General features: G+C 42.8%; 1 protein-coding gene across 1 annotated transcript in view; it reads left to right on the plus strand.

The window, feature by feature from the left end:
• Nucleotides 1–1,584: 1,584 nt before the first annotated feature.
• Nucleotides 1,585–10,725, plus strand: part of Larp4b (La ribonucleoprotein domain family member 4B) — a 75,976-nt gene continuing 66,835 nt past the window's right edge. Inside the window, exon 1 of the mRNA XM_005365406.3 lies at nt 1,585–1,860. The gene's annotated coding sequence lies outside the window, so the exon portion shown is untranslated. The remainder of the gene's footprint in view (nt 1,861–10,725) is intronic.

Raw genomic sequence — 10,725 nt, forward strand, 5'->3', positions numbered from 1 at the left:
CAGTACTTCTGTTGCTTGGGAGGTAGGAGGCAAGAGAATCAAAGTGAGTTGAACCCCAGTCTGTGTTAAATAATGAGATCTGGTCTTTGAAGAAGTGTCCTCGTTAGGGTTTCTACTGCTGTGAAAGACACCATGACCACAGCTGTTATAAAGGGAAGCATTTAGTAGGGGCTGGATTACAGTTCAAAGGTTTAGTCTCCTCATCATGGCTGGAAGCATGGTGAGATGCAGGCAGACATGGTGCTGGACAGGTAGCTGAGAGAAGAGAGTGACACTGAGCCTGGCTTGAACATTTGAAGTTCAAAGTCCAACCCCTAGTGACACACTTCTTCCAACTAGGCAAACCTATAGTGCCACTCCCTATGAGCCTGTAGAGGCCATTTTCATTCAAACCACCACAAGAAGAAATGGGTCTACAAGTATGTTACATTACAAGTATTCTTTTGGTTTTTCACGAAGGGTTTCTCTGTAGCTTTGGAGCCTGTCTTGGAACTAGCTCTTGTAGCCCAGGCTGGCCTCGAACTCACAGAGATCCGCCTGCTTTGCCTCCGGAATGCTGGGATTAAAGGCATGCGCCACCACCGCCCAGCTCATTGCAAGTATTCTTAAGGCAACAGTGCCTTCTAAAAGGGGTGGGTGAGATGGTTCTGTTGATAAAGGCTTTTGGTCTGAAGTCCAAACACCAGAGTTTGAGCCACAAGACCCACAGGGCAGAAGAGAACAAACTCCCATAAAAGACTCAATACATGAGAGTTCAAGAAGCCTTCTAAAATGTAGACTCTTCAGCATTTGAATACTATTCAAATGCTAAATGAAACCTAAGTGCAGAGCCGGCACACAGCAACCATGGATATAATTCCAATAGAGCGTTTTTCAAAGGGGAAAAAACTCGTACAACTTGGAATAGAGACTCATAGAAAGAATCCAACTGGCTCAAAATGCAAGAAGCAGGCAGCAAGTTTTAAGTAAATGCAACATCGTTTTGGGTTTTTATTTTTATACAAAAATTGGTAAGGCCAAGATATCAGAATTCTCAATTATCCGGGAAACGACAAGACTAGGTTTGGTTTTCTTTTTTTTAGCTCTTCCGAATCACTCTTGTCCCACAGTATTCCCGGAGGCTGTAGAGGAATGTTCGAGGTCCTGGACGCAGTGGGTGGGAGCGAGGGGTTTTCGCTTTCAGGACGCTGCCAGCCGAGGAGGCTCCACACGCCAGCACTCACTTAGGAGCCCTACACTTAACTAGTTACAAGCTTGGGAGCTCAGGGAGCTCCAGGGCGGGGCTTGCAGAATGGGCGGGGAGAGACGGGACGTGCGGCGCGCGCAGCAGCTCGGGGCGGGGCGGGGCGGGGTCGCTGCGTGCGCGCACGCGCCAATCACAGATGCCGCGAGATGGGTGCTCGCGGAGAGGCTGGGGGAAGTAGAAGGGCGGACTCGAGTCCTCTGAGCCAATCGCCACGCCGCGTCGCCATGACGCGAGACTCTCCCGGGCGCCAAACTCCAGTCGGCGGGCCGGGTGGGTGAGGGCGCCGGGGTAGGGCGCGGGGCCGCGCGGGGGTGGGACTTCCGCAGGGCCCCGGAAGTGGGAGCTGTGTGTTCTCATGCGAACGGGAAGGAGCGTTGGGGATCTGGAGTCTCGAGGTTGAGACATTTTCGGGCCCGAAAGGGGAAGGATCAGCTGCCGCCGCTGCCAAGCCCGCGCCCGCTCTTCTTTGCTGTCTCCGGCCCGGCCCGGCCGTGCCGCCTCTTCTTGCCGTCTCCCTCCTCGGCCGTCCCCGCGTGTTTTGCGCGGTCGCCGGGCACCGGGGCTGCGGCGACGAGCCCGCGGGCGGCCGGTCGGGCGGGGCGGGCGGCTGACAGGTGAGCGGGCCGTCCTCGGCCACCGACGGGGCGGCCTCCCATCTGCGCCCCGTGCTCGGACCCGCGCCTGCACCAGCCTGTCACTGGGCCGCCATCTTCCCGGAGGGACTGGGCCAGTGGCGGGCAGGGCTGGGCCCGGCCGAGGAGGGACGGCACAGGGCCGGGGGCCGGCGCTGGGGAGGATGGAGAGAGAGGAGGGGCAGGGCCGTGGAGGTGCCGGCAGGGCAGACCGGACTGTGGCCTGGGCGGCCCAGGTTAGGCTGGACCTGGGAGAACCTGCGGGCCGGGGTCGGAACCGACTGACACGGCCCTGGCTGGAGAGGACTGGAGCGGAGTGAGACGTGTGTAGAGTTGTCCCCGAGGCCTGTGTGGGTTTGCCCATGCAGCCCAAGGAATATGGGCTGGGGGGGGGTCGCAGGCCACCAGCGCCCCGAGGTCGAGCCGGCGGGCGCCGGGGACCCGCAGTGCGGCGCCGTGGCCTCGCCCCCCTTGGTCCCGCCGGAGACCGGCCAGACAGCCGCGCTTGGTGCTGCGGGGAGAGATGGCTCATTAGGGAATCGCATTCCTTTAGAACCAGGAAGTTAGGATCCTGTTGCTCGAGTGTGTGTTTGGAATGCTGCTACCTTTTCCCCTTCCACTGGATAGACTTGAGCAAGGCCGACTTTGAAACAGTTAAAAAAAAAAATTAAAAATCAGTGTGAAGACTCATGGGTACAGGCCAGGAACCTCTTACCACCTGCTTCTCAGCGGTGTATAATAGAGCCTTAAGTTTGTTTTGAGTTGAGGTCATTGCGTGTTCAGTGAATGTAATTTTGTTTCTCCCTTAGTATTTGGTATAAAGTAGCCTTGAATTTGGACTGACTAGAAATGTGAAAATGATCTTAATTTTTATTTCCATTTGAGACCTTATTGTTGGCCATGTAATACTTTGTCTTAATCATAAACTGGAACTTTGAAGCTTTCCGTAACTGAATAAACAAGAGAAGAAGGCTTCCCATGGCTGCAGGTTAATTCTAGTACAGTTAACCGAGGGAGTTTTTAATAGAGGCAGTAGCAACTACAGTGTTTATTTTAGGGTATTTAGCTACTCTCCTTTTCAAATTGAGTTGAATATATAAAATGCGATTTGTTTTGACATGACGTTTGCAAGACCACAAGAGAAAAGAAGAGTAATGTTCACTTTTTGTGTGATCAGATAGTATGTTTAGTGTGCAGTTTCCATACTCCCCCAGCCTGATTGGCTCTCTTATGAACATCTCAGGGTTAATTTACAGAAGTTGAAATGGTTGTGGCTTTTCCTCCGTGCTTAATATACCAAAAGGCAGTTTTGTAATCAAGCTATACAAGAAATAACTTCAGGAGGTTTGCTGGAGTCGCTAAAGTGAAATGCTTCCTGAAGGTTTATTTTTCAGCTGTACATTTCTCCTTAAAACTTAACACTATTTAGAAATATATTTTATCTTGTATTTTGGACAACTAATGTGGCTCGATTGACTTATTTACATGAATAAAAATGGCTTGACTTCTTAGTCATTAGAAGTTACCTTCTTGGTGGCTGAGTTTCTCATCTATAAAAGCCTCATGAGACTGATGTAACTCAAGCATGTGAATATTGTTTGTTTTGCTATTTTTGTTACTGAATTGCTCTTTTTAATATTCTACTTTACAGCTGTCAACTGTAATTTATTGTTCACATGTATCTGGCGTAGAAGACAGGTTCTGAATCAGAATGTAAATTTGGAGAAAGGAGCTATACTATATTTGAGTAGGATTCAGAGAGAAAATAGATGATTATACGGGTGTACAAGTTTGCTAGCGTTCATATTATTACATTCTGTAGAAGAATAGCTGAAATTAAGTAGCAGCAATTTATATTTAATGTTCTGGGTTGGGGGCTTGCCCATTTTGTAAAAAAAAAAAAAAACCTGAGATTTAAAGAATTGAACTTACTGCCTTCCCTAACTATGCACAAAATTTGACAAAGATACATTTGAACTCTGCTGAAACAAATATTTCACTTAGCTACCTGTTTTCCTGAAGAAATATTCACAAGTTACCGAAAGGCTAATTCTAAAACGCACAATGCCTTCAAGTTGCTGCAACTACTCAGATTTGCAAAAAGATTTGCAAACTTTAGACTTGGTTGATGTTACCGAGCAGAAATGACTGACACACTCCTGTCACTGTTGTTTCTGTGTCATGGGGCAAATCATGCGTCTATCAACAATGGGAACTAGGCTTATAATCTAGGTCTTCCACTTTTAGTAAGGTGTGATGGTCTTTGGGATTGGGAAAGTGCCGCATGGGTTAATTGCTGTAAATCCCTTTTGCTCTCGCCCCTAGAGTTGAAGGCGGAGTTTGTGTGTACTTTCCTAACACATGCAGTGCTCCTGTAGACACTCAAGTTTAAGGGATATTCCTTCCTTAATATCAGATTGTAGAAGCAGGAAAGTTGTTGGGTCCTTTTATAATTGCTGCCATTGAACCATTTAAACTTTTTCTAATGGGAGGAAGAAAATGCAAATGACGAAGTTGAGCCTTCATTAAAAAGGGTTACTGCTGCACTTTATTTTCTTTTGTCATGTGAAGAAATCTGTTTGTTTTTTGTGTTTTCTTTGTAAGTTAATTTGAGAGTACACAGTGAGTCCACTACTTTCTGAGGGTTGAATTCATGAGACCTCAGTTTAGTTTAAATGTTTTGCTCTGATTTATTTGGCAGTACAGAGGATTGAACCCTGGAACTTGATTATGCTAAGTAAGCACTCTACCACTGATGTACATCCCCGGCCCACATTTAAAAATAAATATATATAATATATACATATAAATATATATATTAAGGCACGAGTCCCACAGAGCTGCCCACAGGTCTTGAGCTTCCTATCTTCCTGCCTCAGTCTTACAGTACCTGTGATTACAAGCCTGTACCACCATGCCAGCTAGTTTGCTCTTGATTGTTAGACTTGTTAATGTCTTTGGAGCTGCTGTTCTCTGCGGTTACCTTAATTAGAAATGAATTTTCTTATTAGGGCATGGAATTGGAATAGTAAGCCTCTAGATTCCCTTAAGAAGGGAGGGGCCTTGTGAGGTGGCTCAGCCACTAAGGACTCTTGCTATCCAGCCTGTTGACCTGACCTCAGAACCCATATGGTAGGAGAGAACCAAGTTACCTTCTAACACAATAAATAAATACATGTGAAAGCAGAAGCAAAACCAGAAGAGAAGGAAAATAAATTCCAACTTGGAAATATTTCCCCTTAATGTTGAGACTTAAAAGCTGCTTTATTTTTTCCCATGTATAGATGTCTTCCTTAGGAACAGGGAAAATTATTAGCTTAGCTATGCTTCCTTCCTTTCCATTCCTTGCCTCTGTGCCCTTATAAAGTCTATCTTTGCACCACTTTTTGTTAAAGCTGGCATGACCCCTATTTTAATCTTGAAGGATTTGCATTGGAGTGATGCTGCTGGTTTCATGATCTTTTCTTGCCGTCCCTATCACCTTAGCTTCTCAGGCCTAGGCATTGTGGTATTGAATATTTCATACTTAACACAAATGGGAAGTATGCTGCCTCATTATTTTTAAAGGGAGTTTAATATCTGCTGATACAAGACTCAGTTATCATTGAAAATAGCCTTTTGAAGTTTGTATGCTAATTCTTCCTTAAAGTTTGTTTTTTTGTTTTTTTTTTTTTTTTTTTTTTGTTTTTTGTTTTTTTCGAGACAGGGTTTCTCTGTGGTTTTGGAGCCTGTCCTGGAACTAGCTCTTGTAGACCAGGCTGGTCTCGAACTCACAGAGATCCGCCTGCCTCTGCCTCCCAAGTGCTGGGATTAAAGGCGTGCGCCACCACCGCCCGGCCTTCCTTAAAGTTTGTTAATCAGGATGATTCTTATTTGCTTGATTAAAATACTTCTGTGTTCACGCAAGCTGCTTTGCTCATCTCCCTCCAGATGCTGCCTTTCAGGCACATCCTGGTTGCTTGGCCCTTCCTAGACATTTATCAGTACTGTCCTAAGCTCCATATCTTGTCCACTGTGAACCCATTTTGTCTCCATTCGGTGCTCCAAGATCATCTAGGCCTTCCTGCCCTCTGCCTCCCTTTCCCCACAGTATGCTGCCTTGACTCTTGGTAGTGTTTTTGCTTGAAATTGGATGCCCCTCCCCAAGACATTTTTAAAGTTTTGCCTAGTTATTTAATACTGGTAAGATGGCTCTTTAGGCATCGTTGCCTCTGTTTCTGAATTTAGACTGTTTTTTCCCTTGCTGCAGCACCCTGAGTGTTCCTTTATCTATTGAGTACACAGTTTACTCAGGGACACTTTTTGTGGGGAAGGCCTCTTACATTTACAATCTTTTTGTCCACTTCAAGGCCTGAAGTGCTGAGGATGGAAGCAGGGCTAGGGACATCTCCCATTTGTGTAAAAGAAATTACTGATCATGTATTTGTCTGTGTCTCTTAACAAAAGTACACACCTAAAAAGGATACATTACTAAGTTTCTTCTAGTGTTACTTTTACAAAGTTTTAGCTGACTTTTCATAGCTGTACTTACTGCATAACATATCTTAGGCACAGTAATTTAACTATGGGATCTTAAATTTTATTGCCTTTGGTCTTTAAACATCTCCCCTTTTGGTAGACTTTTTTTTTTGGCTTTCTATATTTTGCTTTAAAATTACATTATATCTTAACAAAACCCAAAGCAATTATAGTTTTTCTAATGTACTTATAATGTAATATTCTATTTAACATCATGTACCCTGGCATTCAGATACTGGTGACAGCTACATACTTCCTTGATAGTTACAGTTTGTCATTGTGTATTATGTCATGTCTGCCTTAGGCTTTTTTTATTTCCTTTTCTTGATGTATTTTCATCATTCTTATGGCACTATAACATGCCATGCTCATTATTTATTTGTGCTCTGTGTCTTTACTCTAACTTCCATGAATTATACAGGGGATTTTGTCTGTTTAATAAAACATTAATTAATAATACATTGTTATGAACCCAGATCCCAGGAGACACATAATGTGCCAGAATGATTTGGTTTTAGTCCTCCCTCCCTCCCTCCCTCTCTCCCTCCTCTTTTCTGTGGTGCTAGGAATTAAACCCTATGCATCCCAAAATGCTCTAGAGTTTTACCTCTAGCTCCCTGAGAAATTTAATAAATCCCAGCCTTGTGATGGTGAATAAGCAAATGTCTGGTCTTCTTTTGGCTGTACCTGGTGTCCACTAAGGCAGGCACATAGACACTTAACACAGTGTAAAAGTCGGTGTTCATAGGTCAGAGATGTGTACCTGGAGGGACGTACTGAGAGAAGACAGGAGACGAGAGTAGCCCTCTCAGCAAAGAGAATAATGTTGCAGTGACCCTGACATGGGCAGGAACAAAGAGCTTGTGATAAATTAATGTAGAAATGACTCAATGAGGTGAAAGAGCTGGAAGAAGTAGGTAGGAGCTGTCCTTAGAGGGCCTAGGATGTCCCTTGTAGGTTTAGAATTTTGTTGTTTATTCTGAGAATATCAGGAAACACTTGGAAGGTTTTTAAGTAGTGAAATACATGATCTGGATTGCCTTTTAAAAATAATTCTTCTGAGGCTGGTAAGATAGCTGAGCAAGTTAAAGTTGCTTGCCACCGAGCTCACAAACGGTTCATTTGACCCCCCCCCCCCCTTATCCCAGAAGATTAAAAGGGCAAGACATTTCCTGGAAGTTTTACTCTACCACAAGTATGCCATACACAAATAAAGACAACAAAATGAAAACATTTAAGAAAATACTTGTTCTGCTTTATGGAAAGCTATATGAAAGAGGCAGAAATGAATGCACAGATAGAATTATACTCAGTGGCAAGGCACAATCCCTACTTTATTCTTCTCTTGGTCATAGTTGAAAAGGCCCAGTTCCTGTATAAATGAAAAGTACCTTGCTTTAGTTTTTGTTGTACAAAATTGTTGTTGTTGTTGTTTTTCGAGACAGGGTTTCTCTGTACAGCTCTGGCTTGTTCTGGAATTTATTTGTAGACCAGACTGGCCTTGAACTCAGAGCTCCACCAGGCTTTGCCTCCCAAGTACTGGGATTAAAGCATGTGCAACCAACACCCCAAAAAAGGATGCAGGTTTAGAAAGTTCAGATTTTATCAGAGCAAACTGATTAACATTCTTTTAAGTAACATCTCTGAAAAATGGGAACATCTTGTTGTCACATTTCATAAAGCTTTGTGTTTTTATTGTGGGTTGATGCAATACACAATACAGGATGCAAACACTTTGGCCAACTTGATATAAACTTACAGGTGGCTTCAGTGATTGTTACTCTTACTGAACAGTTTCAATATTCATTTTAAATAATACCTTGTACAACCTTTCTATAAACACCTGTAATCCCAGTACTTGGGAGTTGGAGGCAGAATGAGCAGGAGTTCAAGGCCTGGGCTATATGAGAACTCCACCCCACCCCACCCCCCTTCTCTCTTTCTCTCTCACACACAGCTTTTCTAGTCCATAAAGTCTTGATGATAATTTTTTGGGCCCTCCTTTCCTTGTTGTTTACATTGTATCCTTATGTTTTGTTGTTGAGATTTATATCCCAGTTAAGCACCTGAGCTTGAATTGTATATCTGTGCTTTAGTCAGTAACAGTAAACTGTAAAGTTATTCTTAGTTATTTTGTAACTAGGGTCTGCAAAGAGGGAAAAGTTTTGTCTAGTTGGAGAACAGGTGGTACTTCTTCCTTACAAGGGATCAGAAAGATCTCCTTTCTGAAGGACTTTAATGGGTGTAAGTCCATTGTCTTCACCACTTAACTGATGTGTAACCAAAACCTTTTAAAAGTAGATTTAAAGTCCTGTTGGAAAAGTTTGCTTTTAAACTCAGAAAGCTAAAAACGTTTTCTTTTATGCTTTTAGGCGGTAAAAGTGTGTAAAAGACAATCTGTAGTATTTTAATTTTGTTAGTGTGTCACATGAATTCTGTCTACTTATGTGGGTGCTTGGTTTTACTCTCAGCTCAAACTAACTAGCATGATCAGTAAGTCCTGTTAACCTTAGTGACTGACACCCATACTTCTCCAGTTATTGTTACCATTGCCAGAATGCAAATTAGTGTTTCTTTTGGGGGGGGAGGTTTTTGAGTCAGGGTTTCTCTGTAGCTTTGGAGCCTGTCCTGGAACTAGCTCTTGTAAACCAGGTTGGCCTTGAACTCACAGACATCTGCCTGCCTCTGCCTCCCCAGTGCAGGAGTTACAGGTCTGTGCCACCACCACCTGGCTTAGTGTTGCTCTTTAACAACAAGGTCAATTGGAGTACACAGAACAGACAGCTGTGTATATGAGTAATTGGTGAGCCAGCAATATTTGCTTCTTTACACCATTAGAGAGGGAGAGAATCATAGGAGAAAATACAGGAAGTTGTGTCCCCAATGATTATTGTATGTTCTGTACTTTTTCATAGTTTCTCTTACTCTTTTCTGTATAATGAACTTAAACCTCTTCTATTGAAATTATCCTTCAGGACTGACTAACTTTGAGCGAGTTAAACCTTAAACATAAAAAATTAGAGGTAGAAACTAGAATTGCCAAAACCCAACCCAAAGTGCTGGAAGCAATCAGGATCATAGAATTTCAATCTCTATGACATGGGAAATTTGAACTGTTTCTATGGAATGCCTTGCAATTTAGAAGATTGTATTTTAGTGGGTTTCACCCAAACTCAGGAATACTCTTAGCATACTGTGTCTTTCAGAATATTGAAAGTACTTGTTATTGTGGTGGGTTATAATATATGTTATATGTTTTTCATGAAACACCTGAGGTTACACTGAAGGTAAAAAACTATACAGATATTTTTGCAGATCTGTTAAACACTCCAAAATTATATCAGCTCATAGTTTTATGGGGGAGGCAAGAATGCTGGATCATTTAACTTCCAGTTTTCAATTGAGTGTGTGGAGGTGAAATTGAATAAGTTTATTGTAAAGAATAGCTACTAAGTGTTTAGGATTATATAAAATGCTTTAAAAATAAGTTTTTAAAGCATTTAATAAGCTTTAGTACAGTTCATGAAGTATTTTGTTTTTATTAATGTCATTGTTACCTGTCTGGAATTACTAGATGCTCATATAGTGTTAGGTAAAAATTCATACCACTTTGAGGTAGTACAGTTATTTTCTGAGATTTTGAGTTTTGGTTTACACTCATTTGTCAGTTGAGATTTGATAACTAGTTGTCAATTGCCAGGGAAGCAGCTCATGGGATTTTAGAGCTCTGAAGACTGTGAAGTCCACAAAAGTTGCTCTTAGAAATACAGCTAGCTGGTTAGTGGCAGAATCAGCACTAACTCACTGCATTTCAGAGTCTAGATATGGAGTTGAGACTGGTCCTCATCCAGCTCCTGGTCTTCTGCCTCTTCCCCAGTGTGGACCCAGCCCAGGCTCATTGCACTTAGTTGTAGTGCTCAGTCAGAACACTTGCGAGCCTGTAAAATGAGCCTTGACATTGATGAAAACATTAACTTTATTTCTCTTGCAGAGTTTTAAAGAAACATTTTACTTTTAACAGCAGATTATTTTATTAAAGATTTATTTGCATTATTTTTACAGGGGTGATGGGTAAGTGGCTAGGGAGGCCATTTGGATCTACCTAGAGTTGAAACTATAGGCTACAGGCAGTTTTGAACTGCCTCATGTGGGTACTGGGAATGGAACTCGGGTTCTCTGGAAGATCAGTACTATTTTCTTAATCTTAAGCACCATCTTTCTAGCCCTAAAACAGATTCTTTTTTTTTTTTTTTTTTTTTTTTTTGGTTTTTTGAGACAGGGTTTCTCTGTAGCTTTGGAGCCTGTCCTGGAACTAGCTCTTGTAGACCA

Source organism: Microtus ochrogaster, unplaced genomic scaffold (assembly GCF_000317375.1).
Source record: "Microtus ochrogaster isolate Prairie Vole_2 unplaced genomic scaffold, MicOch1.0 UNK2, whole genome shotgun sequence".
Classification (NCBI taxonomy): domain Eukaryota; kingdom Metazoa; phylum Chordata; class Mammalia; order Rodentia; family Cricetidae; genus Microtus; species Microtus ochrogaster.